Here is a 14208-nt window from a genome sequence, read left to right on the forward strand (position 1 = left end):
TAACTAATACTTACAGCTCCCGTTGTAGGCACTTGCTGTAAAAGACGTCATCACCCGGGGTTCGAACCACGGATGCAAAAGAGAGTCTCGATCATCAGCTCGTACAGTGCGCCGAGCCATCGCGCCACTGTATGGACTGAGATATCAGGTGGATTAACTAATACTTACAGCTCCCCTTGTAGGCACTTGCTGTAAAAGACGTCATCACCCGGGGTTCGAACCACGGATGCAAAAGAGAGTCTCGATCATCAGCTCGTACAGTGCGCCGAGCCATCGCGCCACTGTATGGACTGAGATATCAGGTGGATTAACTAATACTTACAGCTCCCCTTGTAGGCACTTGCTGTAAAAGACGTCATCACCCGGGGTTCGAACCACGGATGCAAAAGAGAGTCTCGATCATCAGCTCGTACAGTGCGCCGAGCCATCGCGCCACTGTATGGACTGAGATATCAGGTGGATTAACTAATACTTACAGCTCCCGTTGTAGGCACTTGCTGTAAAAGACGTCATCACCCGGGGTTCGAACCACGGATGCAAAAGAGAGTCTCGATCATCAGCTCGTACAGTGCGCCGAGCCATCGCGCCACTGTATGGACTGAGATATCAGGTGGATTAACTAATACTTACAGCTCCCGTTGTAGGCACTTGCTGTAAAAGACGTCATCACCCGGGGTTCGAACCACGGATGCAAAAGAGAGTCTCGATCATCAGCTCGTACAGTGCGCCGAGCCATCGCGCCACTGTATGGACTGAGATATCAGGTGGATTAACTAATACTTACAGCTCCCGTTGTAGGCACTTGCTGTAAAAGACGTCATCACCCGGGGTTCGAACCACGGATGCAAAAGAGAGTCTCGATCATCAGCTCGTACAGTGCGCCGAGCCATCGCGCCACTGTATGGACTGAGATATTAGGTGGATTAACTAATACTTACAGCTCCCCGTGTAGGCACTTGCTGTAAAAGACGTCATCACCCGGGGTTCGAACCACGGATGCAAAAGAGAGTCTCGATCATCAGCTCGTACAGTGCGCCGAGCCATCGCGCCACTGTATGGACTGAGATATTAGGTGGATTAACTAATACTTACAGCTCCCCGTGTAGGCACTTGCTGTAAAAGACGTCATCACCCGGGGTTCGAACCACGGATGCAAAAGAGAGTCTCGATCATCAGCTCGTACAGTGCGCCGAGCCATCGCGCCACTGTATGGACTGAGATATTAGGTGGATTAACTAATACTTACAGCTCCCCGTGTAGGCACTTGCTGTAAAAGACGTCATCACCCGGGGTTCGAACCACGGATGCAAAAGAGAGTCTCGATCATCAGCTCGTACAGTGCGCCGAGCCATCGCGCCACTGTATGGACTGAGATATTAGGTGGATTAACTAATACTTACAGCTCCCCGTGTAGGCACTTGCTGTAAAAGACGTCATCACCCGGGGTTCGAACCACGGATGCAAAAGAGAGTCTCGATCATCAGCTCGTACAGTGCGCCGAGCCATCGCGCCACTGTATGGACTGAGATATTAGGTGGATTAACTAATACTTACAGCTCCCCGTGTAGGCACTTGCTGTAAAAGACGTCATCACCCGGGGTTCGAACCACGGATGCAAAAGAGAGTCTCGATCATCAGCTCGTACAGTGCGCCGAGCCATCGCGCCACTGTATGGACTGAGATATTAGGTGGATTAACTAATACTTACAGCTCCCCGTGTAGGCACTTGCTGTAAAAGACGTCATCACCCGGGGTTCGAACCACGGATGCAAAAGAGAGTCTCGATCATCAGCTCGTACAGTGCGCCGAGCCATCGCGCCACTGTATGGACTGAGATATTAGGTGGATTAACTAATACTTACAGCTCCCCGTGTAGGCACTTGCTGTAAAAGACGTCATCACCCGGGGTTCGAACCACGGATGCAAAAGAGAGTCTCGATCATCAGCTCGTACAGTGCGCCGAGCCATCGCGCCACTGTATGGACTGAGATATTAGGTGGATTAACTAATACTTACAGCTCCCCGTGTAGGCACTTGCTGTAAAAGACGTCATCACCCGGGGTTCGAACCACGGATGCAAAAGAGAGTCTCGATCATCAGCTCGTACAGTGCGCCGAGCCATCGCGCCACTGTATGGACTGAGATATTAGGTGGATTAACTAATACTTACAGCTCCCCGTGTAGGCACTTGCTGTAAAAGACGTCATCACCCGGGGTTCGAACCACGGATGCAAAAGAGAGTCTCGATCATCAGCTCGTACAGTGCGCCGAGCCATCGCGCCACTGTATGGACTGAGATATTAGGTGGATTAACTAATACTTACAGCTCCCCGTGTAGGCACTTGCTGTAAAAGACGTCATCACCCGGGGTTCGAACCACGGATGCAAAAGAGAGTCTCGATCATCAGCTCGTACAGTGCGCCGAGCCATCGCGCCACTGTATGGACTGAGATATTAGGTGGATTAACTAATACTTACAGCTCCCCGTGTAGGCACTTGCTGTAAAAGACGTCATCACCCGGGGTTCGAACCACGGATGCAAAAGAGAGTCTCGATCATCAGCTCGTACAGTGCGCCGAGCCATCGCGCCACTGTATGGACTGAGATATTAGGTGGATTAACTAATACTTACAGCTCTCCGTGTAGGCACTTGCTGTAAAAGACGTCATCACCCGGGGTTCGAACCACGGATGCAAAAGAGAGTCTCGATCATCAGCTCGTACAGTGCGCCGAGCCATCGCGCCACTGTATGGACTGAGATATTAGGTGGATTAACTAATACTTACAGCTCCCCGTGTAGGCACTTGCTGTAAAAGACGTCATCACCCGGGGTTCGAACCACGGATGCAAAAGAGAGTCTCGATCATCAGCTCGTACAGTGCGCCGAGCCATCGCGCCACTGTATGGACTGAGATATTAGGTGGATTAACTAATACTTACAGCTCCCCGTGTAGGCACTTGCTGTAAAAGACGTCATCACCCGGGGTTCGAACCACGGATGCAAAAGAGAGTCTCGATCATCAGCTCGTACAGTGCGCCGAGCCATCGCGCCACTGTATGGACTGAGATATTAGGTGGATTAACTAATACTTACAGCTCCCCGTGTAGGCACTTGCTGTAAAAGACGTCATCACCCGGGGTTCGAACCACGGATGCAAAAGAGAGTCTCGATCATCAGCTCGTACAGTGCGCCGAGCCATCGCGCCACTGTATGGACTGAGATATTAGGTGGATTAACTAATACTTACAGCTCCCCGTGTAGGCACTTGCTGTAAAAGACGTCATCACCCGGGGTTCGAACCACGGATGCAAAAGAGAGTCTCGATCATCAGCTCGTACAGTGAGCCACGCCATTTTTTTTCTCTTTTATTGGGAGATGAGCCCACTGGCTCACCCATTGACAATATTATTTACAAGGGTATTTTTTACAGAATTAAAACTTAAGTATGATTTGTTTTAACTAGAACATAATAACAAAATAATAATTACCTTAACATTTACTCATGTTTAGGTTAAGAGAAAACTAAAATATCAAACACCACAGACATAAGAAATTATATACAAAAGACAACAATGTCTAAAGCAAAGTCAAAAGACCAGACCCTGATTACGTCAACACGTACTGTATACAAATTAACCTCTCTCCAGATGGTAAGTATAGCTGTTCGATTCTTTCTTAGAGAGCACAATGTCGTTGTGTGTAAATATATTAAAAAACCGTGAGGTATTGTTTTTGTGATAGTACACATCAAAAAGTAACCGAATTTTCTTCTTGAGTACTTTGTGAAAAACTTTTTCAATATTACAAAGATAGTTAGTATTGAGGCGAGATATTCTGCAATTCCAAATTGTTCACTTATATATATTGAAGATGAAGTCACACAAAATTCCTACAATACAGTTGTTTTTACGGCCAAGACCCAGAAGGGACAACCCCTTCCATTCAACAAAATTAACTACCGGATGTAAAGTATTCAACTTATTAACCAAAAAGTGCCATAAATTTTCGACTTCAGAACACTCAATAAAAAGATGAATAGTACTTTCGTGCGTGGTTTTGCAAAAGGTGCAGTAAGGAGAATCGGTTAATCCAAACTTGTACAATTTGTCGTTAGTGTAAAGAATATTATGTAATACTTTGAAGTCGATATCGGCGTCAAAGAAACACTTTGGAGAACGATATATGTTACTCCACGGCCTTGGCTGGCAGAGAAGTGGGTATAATCTCATACATCAGAACACTTACAGAAACGATACCACCTTTAATGAAGTGACGATTAAAAAGTGTTTGACTATCATTGTCAGCAATCAGGGTATTACTAAAGATAGGTTGATTGAGGATGTCTTCTCTGGTCTCTGGTAGCCAGAAACGGCCTTGAATTAGCCGATCCCATGCTAACATGAGTTCACAGTAATACGGGCTTAGCTTATGAACAGACTTGCGGTTAGGAGTAATTTGAAAGATACCACGCCCAAGGCTCATATCTTCATACATATTCAAAAAATACAACATTAATTTTTGTAATTTAATATTAATGTTATTGCTTAATATCTTACTACAAAATTTAATTCTAAGAGCATCTCTTGTTTAATTCAATGTCGCTCAAACTGAATCCCCTCTGTCGATTGTTAAAAGCAAGTTAAGATACTTAATAGAAGGTTTTTTACCTCTCCAGATAAAATCGACTACACTCTGACGTAATGTGGTGATAACCCAATCAGGGACTGGTAAAACAGTGGTCAAATATACTAAGCGAGTTACGATGAGCGAATTTATAATGAGAGATTTACCCTTAAAAGATAATTTTCTACCTTTCCAGGTATTTAGTAATTTACGGCAGGAGGTAACTTTTTTCTCCCAATTTTCTTTTTCGATTGATTTTTTATCGTTACCAATAGCAACACCTAATACTGTAATGAAATCTTTCCTCACAGGGAAGTCGAAATTGCTGGGATTAACATGGCTGCACCCAGTGCTAAGTAATTCAGTTTTATCAATATTACAACTAGAGCCAGAAGCACGTTCATACAATTTAATGATGTTAAAAATAGAATAAATACTTGTGATACTAGACACGAAAAAGGTAGTGTCTTCCGCATGCTGAAAAATTTTGGCTTCGACTTCACAAACTTTAATACCATGAATATATGGACAATTAATTATAGCTTCAAGAAACGGTTCGGCACAGAGAACATAGAGCATGGCTGAGAGTGGGCAGCCCTGCCGAACTCCCCTATTGACAGGGAAGGGATCGGATATATAACCATTGTGCTTGATTCGGCCCTCGATATTGGTATAAAACAGTTTGATCCATTTTAGGAGCTTAGGGCCAAAACCCAATTTTTCAGCGACTTCGAAGAGGTAGTTATGGTCAACTCTGTCAAAGGCTTTATATTGGTCTATTTTAAGAGTAAAACCTGGTTTATTATATGAATTTACATACTCAATTACATTTTGCATAGTAAGCACGTTTTCAGAAATATCTCTTCCTGGAGTACAACACGTTTGATCTTCTGAAATAATATTCTTACTGATACTTGTGATTCGTTTGGCGAGAGCTTTGGCAATCATTTTGTAATCGACATTTAAGAGGCTTATTGGCCTCCAATTAATTAAACTACGAAGATCTCCTTTCTTGGGTATAAGGGTAAGTATACTTATTTTCATGGATTCAAAGAGTTCGTTGTCATGGAATGATGTCTCAATGAGTCTAGTAAAAATATCGATAAAATCCCGCCAAAACACTTTGTAAAATTCAGCAGTTAGTCCATCTAGTCCTGGACTTTTGTTCCGTTCCATTGCTAGCAGAGCGGCTTTCAACTCATCTAATGAAATATTTGCTTCACATGCTTCAACGTCCATTGGCGAGAGAAATCTTCTGAGTTCACAAAGTATCTGATTCCGCGATTCGTTGTCGGTTTCTCCGGCTTGGTAGAGGTTTGTATAAAACTTTACTTGTTCTTTCATAATTTCGTGTTGATCGGTGATGATTAAGCTCTGGTCAGTAAGTAGTTGTTTCATTACCTTCTTTTTTTTCCCTTGATTTTTCAAGATTAAAGAAAAACTTTGTTGATTTTTCACCCTCCTCGTGCCACTGAATTTTAGACATGAGGAAGGTTCCTTGTAATTCTCTTAATGAAGGTTGGTTCGACTCATCTTCTAGGTTTTTAAAATGGGTACAGTCGTAATCGGAGAATTTTTTAGCTTTGTATTTCTCGTAGTCAATTTGTTTTGTTGTATAATTGTATTGATTGAATAATTGAGGATTAGCTTCAGTTTTTAAAGTTACCATATGCGATTGAACACCACGAACTTCTGGGAGGGAAAATTATGTGATAATAATCCTGCATGAGAATGCATTACATGGGAGGGCAAGTAATCCCTTCGTTCGTGTAATGTCTCAGTAGAATCTCAATCAAACTTCAACCTATGGTCTCGTTTAATTTAACGATTCTACTTCCCCATTACACTTCACAACGGAACTACTTGAGATTTCAAAGCAGTGTTCAAGCGAATACGAACAGAAAGATTACAAACGAACACAAATTCAAAGTTTGTATCTTTTTTAATTTGCTTGCTGAGCAACAGAAACATTTCTTTTCTTTTTAAACAAGAACTGAGATAATTTCATTACCACTTGGTACAAAGGATAACATAACATTCTTACTTTCCATACTTTGAAAATAAAAAAGCCTGGATATAAATATCATCAATGTAGCTCAGGCAAGAAATACCCAATTTCCTGAGCTCAGCCAGAATAGGTTTGAGTAGTTTTCTGAAGCTAATCCTCAATTATACAATCTCTCTTTTTAAAGTTACCAATAATTCAAAATTTGGAATTCACTGTCAATAATTTTAAAAACTAAGAAAACAAGCTCCACATTTAGTAAATGGCTTAATCATATTAATTAAAATATCATATAATTGATTTATTGTCGAAACGTTTAATTTGATTTTTAATTTTTTCTTCTCTTTTCTTTCTTCAGGGAGTCTTCTACATTATTAAGCTATTGTATGCTTTATAGAAGACTTCCTTTCACCTTGTATATTTGCACGTGAAACTCAAAATAAACCAAATCAAATCAAACCAAATTCCTACCAAGAATAGCAGACCAATGAACTTCATGTACAGGCGAAATTATAACCAGATAACATCAGGCGTTTTAACTATGAAATCGAAAACAAAAACTGGAACGATGTTTTAAGCCAAACTGATGTTAATGTTGCTTACGACACTTTCTTTGAATCCTTTAATTATACCTATAATAATTGTTTTCCAATATGTTATGTAAGCAAAAGGAAACGACGTAAAAAGAAACATCCATGGATTACAACTGGAATGTTGACATCTATCAAAAGAAAGAACAAGCTCTTTAAAAGTTATTTAACAGCACCTACTGATGTTAACAAGGCTACGTATAAGCATTACCGCAATAAGCTTAACCATATTATTAGATTTTCTAAAAGATTGTATTCCTATGATAAATTCAAAAATAATAGAAATAATATAAGTGTAACTTGGAATACAATTAACGAAGTTCTAAACACCAACCGAAAAGAAGGTGGATATCCTGCTGCTTTTAAAACTGGTGATCAAGAAATCAGCAACGAGAATGACATTGCCAGCTACTTTAACAAATATTTTGTAAACATTGGACCCTTACTTGCAAGAAATATTACAAATAAAGGTAGAACAGAATATATTATTCATAATAATAACAGAAACAGTCAATCTATGTTCATTAATCCTGTCAGTGAGGAAGAACTTTCAATAGTTGCTATTTCCAGCCTGAAACCCAAAAAAGCAGCGGGATATGACGATTTTAAACCAGATATAATAAGAAATGTTATTCACTTTATCGCCAAACCATTGACTTATATTTGTAATTTATTTGTACATTTCCAGATAAACTAAAGATTGCTAAGGTTATACCAATTTTTAAAAAAGGTGACCAAGATGTATATGAAAATTACCGTCCTATTTCTTTATTATCATGGTTTTCAAAAATTATTGAAAGGCTTATGTACAATCGTATCTTTAAGTTTCTAACCAAGTTTAATATCCTGTGCAATGATCAATATGGCTTCCGCCCAAAGCATTCTACAGAACTTGCTTTGGCAAATGCTATTGAAAAAATATGTACTAGTCTTGATAATACCAAAATATGTATTGGAGTGTTCCTTGATCTCTCCAAGGCATTTGATACTATTGACCATACCATTTTGCTAAGTAAATTATCTTTGTATGGTGTAAGGGGAACAACCCTTGACTGGTTGAGCAGCTATTTATCCAATAGACATCAGTATACTTCATATAAAAACTCTAAATCCGAACACGCTGTAACCCGTTGTGGTGTTCCACAGGGCTCAATATTAGGACCACTGTTGTTCATAATATATGTCAATGACATTTGCCAGGTGTCAAAATTTGCCAAGACTATTTTGTTTGCTGATGATACCAATATTTTCTTCGAGTTCGAAAACGTACATAGAATACATGATACTGTCTCTACTGAATTAACTAAATTTACTAACTGGTTTGCTGCTAATAAGTCATCACTTAATGCAGACAAAACTAACTGTATAGTATTTAATGGAAGAAGAACGCTTAACTGGAATAATGACATAATAATGGACGGTACAGTTATGAAACAAGTATCAACTACTAAATTTCTAGGGGTTAATATTGATAGTAAACTTTCATGGAGTGACCATATTACAAAAGTTTGCACCAGCGTTGCAAGAGGTGCAGGAATTTTAGCAAAGCTAAAACATTTCCTCCCCCAGAATATACTCAGAATGCTTTATCAAACTTTAATAGCACCACATCTGTATTACTGCTTGATTATCTGGTCTGGTACAAGTGTTTCTCATTTAAGTCACCTTAAAATACTTTAAAAGAGTGCAATACGTCATGTATCTCACGCAGCACCCCGTAAGCATACAAGCCCCTCTTTAAGAAACTCAATTTATTGAAATTAGATGACATTATAAAAGTTAATATTGCAACATTTACATACAAGGCTTGGAATGGATCATTGCCAATCAGTTTTCGAAATTTTATAAATAGCAACACAGATTTCCATAATCATAATACCAGAACGGCTAGCAACGCACATTATAAATCATATAAAACACACGCACTGGTATGTTAAGCCTCAGAAACCGTGCAACCAAAATTTGGAATTCACTGTCAATAACTTTAAAAACTAAGAAAGCAAGCTCCACATTTAGTAAATGTCTTACTAAAGAAATTATCATGTCTTATTAATTATGATTTAGCTGCATAGTCGCATAGCAGCATATTCACATATTGAAGCGTATACGTATTGTTATTAACATTATTTTCACTATTTTCTATCTTTTCTTCATGGGAGTCTTCTGTTTTGTTAAGCCAGCATAGGCTTTTCAGAAGACTTCCATTCACATTGTAATATTTATGTGAAAAAACAAATAAATGAATGAATGAATATATATATATATATATATATATATATATATATATATATATATATATATATATATATATATATATATATATATATATATATATATATATATATATATATATATATAAACATTAGTGAGAGAGGAAAAATGTTCATATCTTATGGATGAAATAAATCTATATCTAATATCCTCATCAATAAAAATACTGTTAAAAAGAGTTTCATCGTTCTCTTCTCGTAAGAGAGGGTTATGTTAAATTGGTTGGATAAGCATCTCCTCTCTTGGCCTAAAGGGGACTTATAGGGTGCGAAGACTCGCGCAAAAAGAAACGTATAATGCCTGTAATCTGACCTAATTTCGAATGAGATGTAACAAAAGTGTTAGACACCACCATCGATCCCAGAAAATACACACACACAGCTTGCTACCATCGGTAATTAGACACTAGTGTACAGTCAGTGCATACAGCTGCGGTCAATACCTACAACAAAGTGTACAGACAATACAGCGATGGACATCTTAGGTCCAGCTAAAATATAACAAGGTATCACGTTTCATTACCGTACTGTACTGTCTGCACTTTGTAGCGACACGAACATATCGTCACTTGCAAGCCACGGAAAGTTAACTTTTTCAGATCGCCGAACGTGGTTTTGGGCGACTCTTCAATGCCTTTAAATTGAACCAATTTTGGCTCAACTACAAAACTCCCCAGCCCCCTAGCTCCCATCCATGCACTTAAAAGCTTCTTGAAGGATCTTATTACTTAATTTTTGTTTTCATACGTTTTTAAAATAAACAATTAATATGACAGGCACGAAACATAACATATGTAAAGACATTCTAGTCATTCATGCTCTTCAACATGCAAGCCACAAAAAAAAAAAAAAAAAAAAAAAAAATCAAGATTGATAACGGGTCAAAAAAGATGTTCTCTTGATGCTTTTGGAACATTTCCCGAGATAGAATAACAATCGGGCGGATGGATATCGACTCTAATAGGAGTATGCCACCCTAAATCAAAAAACTTTTTTGATATGTGCAGACGACACTGCCATACAATTTTACAAACACATATTTTGTATAAAACGTGCGTAGGCTAACAATGGTTTTGTATTGTTTTAAAGAAAACATCTTGCCTTGCTGTGCGGCCTGATGTAGCCACCGAAATGGAGATGGAGTTCGTTTCTACAAAGACGAAAGATTTGGGAGACAAAATTTCAACTGCGTGACGGTCTAGAGGCCTACCAAGCTGTTTAAGGTGGGGATAGGCATAGGGCCATAGGCACTACTACTAATCGGTACTAGGCTAAGCCTAGGCTTCAACAACTAGTATTACGGCAGTAAGAGTAGATCGGCATGTTTTGGTCATAAAGTCCAGGATTTCCTGTTTAGTTCCATATTAGGCTTGGCTTACTACTTATTTGAGATCAAAGCAAACAAGCATAGGCCTATGGCTTCCTATGTCTAGGCCTACGACTGAGTTATACGACTGAGTTATAACAAGCCTAGCTTAGACCTACAGTAGTTATACCAGTGCAACCAATGTAACCAAGATTCTAAAGTCTGACTGCAGCTGGGCAGAGTTAGGCCTATTGGACCTATATGCAGACAATTAGCTGTGTATCTCAATCATAGGAATTGAAGTTGAATATGGCCATAAGAAGTAGCCTACTACTAGTACTACTATGGGCATAGCAATACATATTCAATGTGGCTATTCTTACGACTAGTCGTAAGAATAATTTCCGACTACGCATGCGCAGTTGCTATTTTCACGACCAGAAGTACTATTTTTACGACGAGGAGTAACAATAATTTCAGGTTAGGGTTAGAGTAAGGGTTAGGATTGAGGTTTAGGGTTATGTTTATAGGGTTAGGGTTACCCCTACTACATGCGCAGTTGCTTTATTTACTTTACTGCGCTTGAATTTGCCTTTGTCGTAAGAATAGTTTAATTGTTACAACTAGTCGTAAGAATAGCCACGGCCATACATATTACTAGGTCTAATGCTATGCATGAAGGCCGAGACTGTCTATAGATAAACAGTCCTTCTCAAATTCACTCGAGCATTAAGAATTTGTTACTTGATAAACTACCCCAAATACTGCCACTAGGATTCATCCTTGAGCGCACCTAATTAATTCACCAGTCAACAAGTATGATTGTAAACATAAGTGCTCTGAATCTAATGGCCAGCACTACTTTCCTGTGCTTGAAGACATGTTTGGCTTGACCACTGAAATAATACTGTGTGTGTTTAATCATGAATTTGTGCAGAGGAGCATTAAGTCTGCCTAGCATTACCAAATGGGGTAAATATCCAATATCCCCTTTTTTGGCCAATAACAGGTCGAGTCAGTTGGTATTGCAATAAGTATATGGAAGATGGTAATGGCTTAGCCTAAGATACTCCTAGGGTAAGCACCTAGCATGCTATGCAACAACGCTTTGATTGAAGATTTGTTAACAGACTTATCAGCCATAAGGCTAGTTCTAAATTAGCTAGGCCTTACACAGTTACAGTTTCAGCCAAAGACTCCATTAGGCCTATACAATTTGGCCTACTGCCACTGGCTGAAGTTTAAAACGATAGGGTTAAGATTTAGACTAGACTCAGTACATCAGCAGAAATCGTTTAAGTCGAAGACTATATTGCTAGGGTTTTGCAGGCCTGCCAACTCTCGCGGTTTACTGTACAACTCTCACTGCAAGTCTTCAAAATTTTACGAAAGTTTGTTATACCTTTGAGTTTGACATCAGCGTCCTCGAAATTGGGTCTGTTCACGTTTCAAGGTTGCCAAAGGTAGCAAATTTTCAAATTACAGTACAGAACTTCTATTCTAAATGAAAAATATATAATTAATATCTGCAATTCATGAATTAGAATTGACCAGACCTTAAAACTATTCTGGACATTATATTTAAGATGGTAGAAAAGTGTGACAATCTATAAATTTTCTAAAAGTTGTTCTTTTCTTAATGGTGGTGCCACTCCACCATTAATCAAACATATGTTGTTAATTTAAAGGCAATAATAATGAGTAGACAAACATGTTATTAATTCATAACCTTACTAAAAAAGATATATAAACTCTTAATAGGTTCCAAGTTCGAAACAAAGAAAAGTGATCAACAAGACATAAATTTGTTAAACACAGGCCATGCTTGTTATTATACTAAGCAATACATTTCAATGTGTAACGCGCAGGCACACAAAGTTCTTAGTAGTTGCATATTTGCACGCACTGTTCTGGCCTTCGGTTAAGCATTAGGAGTTGAGACCGTTAACTTACTTAGCCCGATCTGATATTACAAGATGACTTCTCCTGAGCTGGATACCGATGAAGAGTACATTATCATTGGAAAATATCGTTCGTCAGGACTGTGCCCTGAAAATTCAACATTAAATCTAAGAAGATCGATACGGAAAAGATCAAAGAGTTTAGACTAACGGGAGCAATAAACAGCCACCGAGCTTTGTGCTGAAAAGTGTGAGCAGTAATACTTTTAAATCAAGAAAAGCCAAAATCATGCATTTTAAGTCATTGAAATTAAAAAAGCTTCACTGTCCAGTATCAAAAGTATTTGCAAACTTTGATACAGCATTCTGTTCTGTACAAGAATTGTTGATTGTACGCACCTTATTAGCAGTGTAAGAATACCTGCTTTTAGCACATTCGGTCATCGAGTAATCTTTTGTTAACTTTCAATAAGTATTTTTCAGCATGATTGGAAATCCTTAATAGCAGTATATTGTCTACAAAACTCAGACATAAATCACTTGAACATCAGTTGGTATGATTGTGTATGGTTCTGAATGCTATTTTCCTTTTTTTTTAGGTGGGTGTGGATATGATTGGACCCCTTGCAGAGACCATCAATGGAAATAAGTACATCATAACCCTATGTGACTATTTTTCAAAATGGCCAGAGGCTGTTGCTGTAAGAGACAAAACAGCATAAACCGTTGCAAACTTTCTGTTTGAAACCATGGCCAGGTATATCCATCTACTTTGTTTTTACTTTACATAACATATTTTTGAAGCTAGTTATGCAGACCTGCATTTGTTCTCAGTTTTACCTGTGACCCAGAAAGCGGCCAAATGGTTACAGGAATTTCTTGAAGTTGTTTTATAAGTTAATGTTAATAAAATGTTAGTGGGATAACGGTCAGTGCATCCAAGACCAGGTGTTATCTCAGTGCTTAACTTACTTGTTTTGAAAGAAGTGCTAAAAGATTCTCCTGATTAAACCACACGGCCACTCTGAAGATGCCAATAGTTTACTGCATTACTCATAACCAGTTCTTTAACAACTTGTTTAATTTTTCATTTATTTAGATTTGGGTGCATGAAAGTTGTCATCTCAGACCAAAGAGGAGAATTTGTTAATTCTCTGAACAAGTCCCTGTTTGACATGACAGGGGTGGGCCACAGAGTATCCTTCAGCTACCACCCACAGACCAATGGGCTGGATGAAAGATTCAACCAAACTCTGCAAAATGCAAATGTCACTCATCAAAGTTGTCAATCAAAACCAAGATGACTGGGATGAAACACTCTCTTCCATTCTCATGGGGTACCGTACAGCAAAACATGGTTCTACAGGTCTTTCTCCTTTCGTTGTGATGTTTGGAAGGTTTGTAACAATTCAAACCTACCATTGCTGAATAGAGGTTTACATTTGTAAAGGTCATATATGGAGAAAAGCATTCAGGGACAAGAGAGTTTGGAAAAATCCTGCATAGCTACAC

General features: G+C 38.9%; 1 protein-coding gene across 2 annotated transcripts in view; it reads left to right on the forward strand.

Annotated features, from left to right (window-relative positions):
* The first annotated feature begins 10483 nt into the window (after nucleotides 1–10483).
* LOC139977953 (gamma-adducin-like) overlaps nucleotides 10484–14208 on the forward strand; it is a 47897-nt gene continuing 44172 nt past the window's right edge. Inside the window, exons 1-3 of one of the 2 annotated variants that reach the window (XM_071987738.1) lie at nucleotides 10484–10712; nucleotides 13296–13453; nucleotides 13796–14093. The gene's annotated coding sequence lies outside the window, so the exon portion shown is untranslated. Of the gene's footprint in view, nucleotides 10713–11171; nucleotides 12947–13295; nucleotides 13454–13795; nucleotides 14094–14208 lie in introns of those variants that run through there. The other variant, XM_071987739.1, reaches the window with a different exon arrangement.

Source organism: Apostichopus japonicus, chromosome 12 (assembly GCF_037975245.1).
Source record: "Apostichopus japonicus isolate 1M-3 chromosome 12, ASM3797524v1, whole genome shotgun sequence".
Lineage (NCBI taxonomy): Eukaryota > Metazoa > Echinodermata > Holothuroidea > Aspidochirotida > Stichopodidae > Apostichopus > Apostichopus japonicus.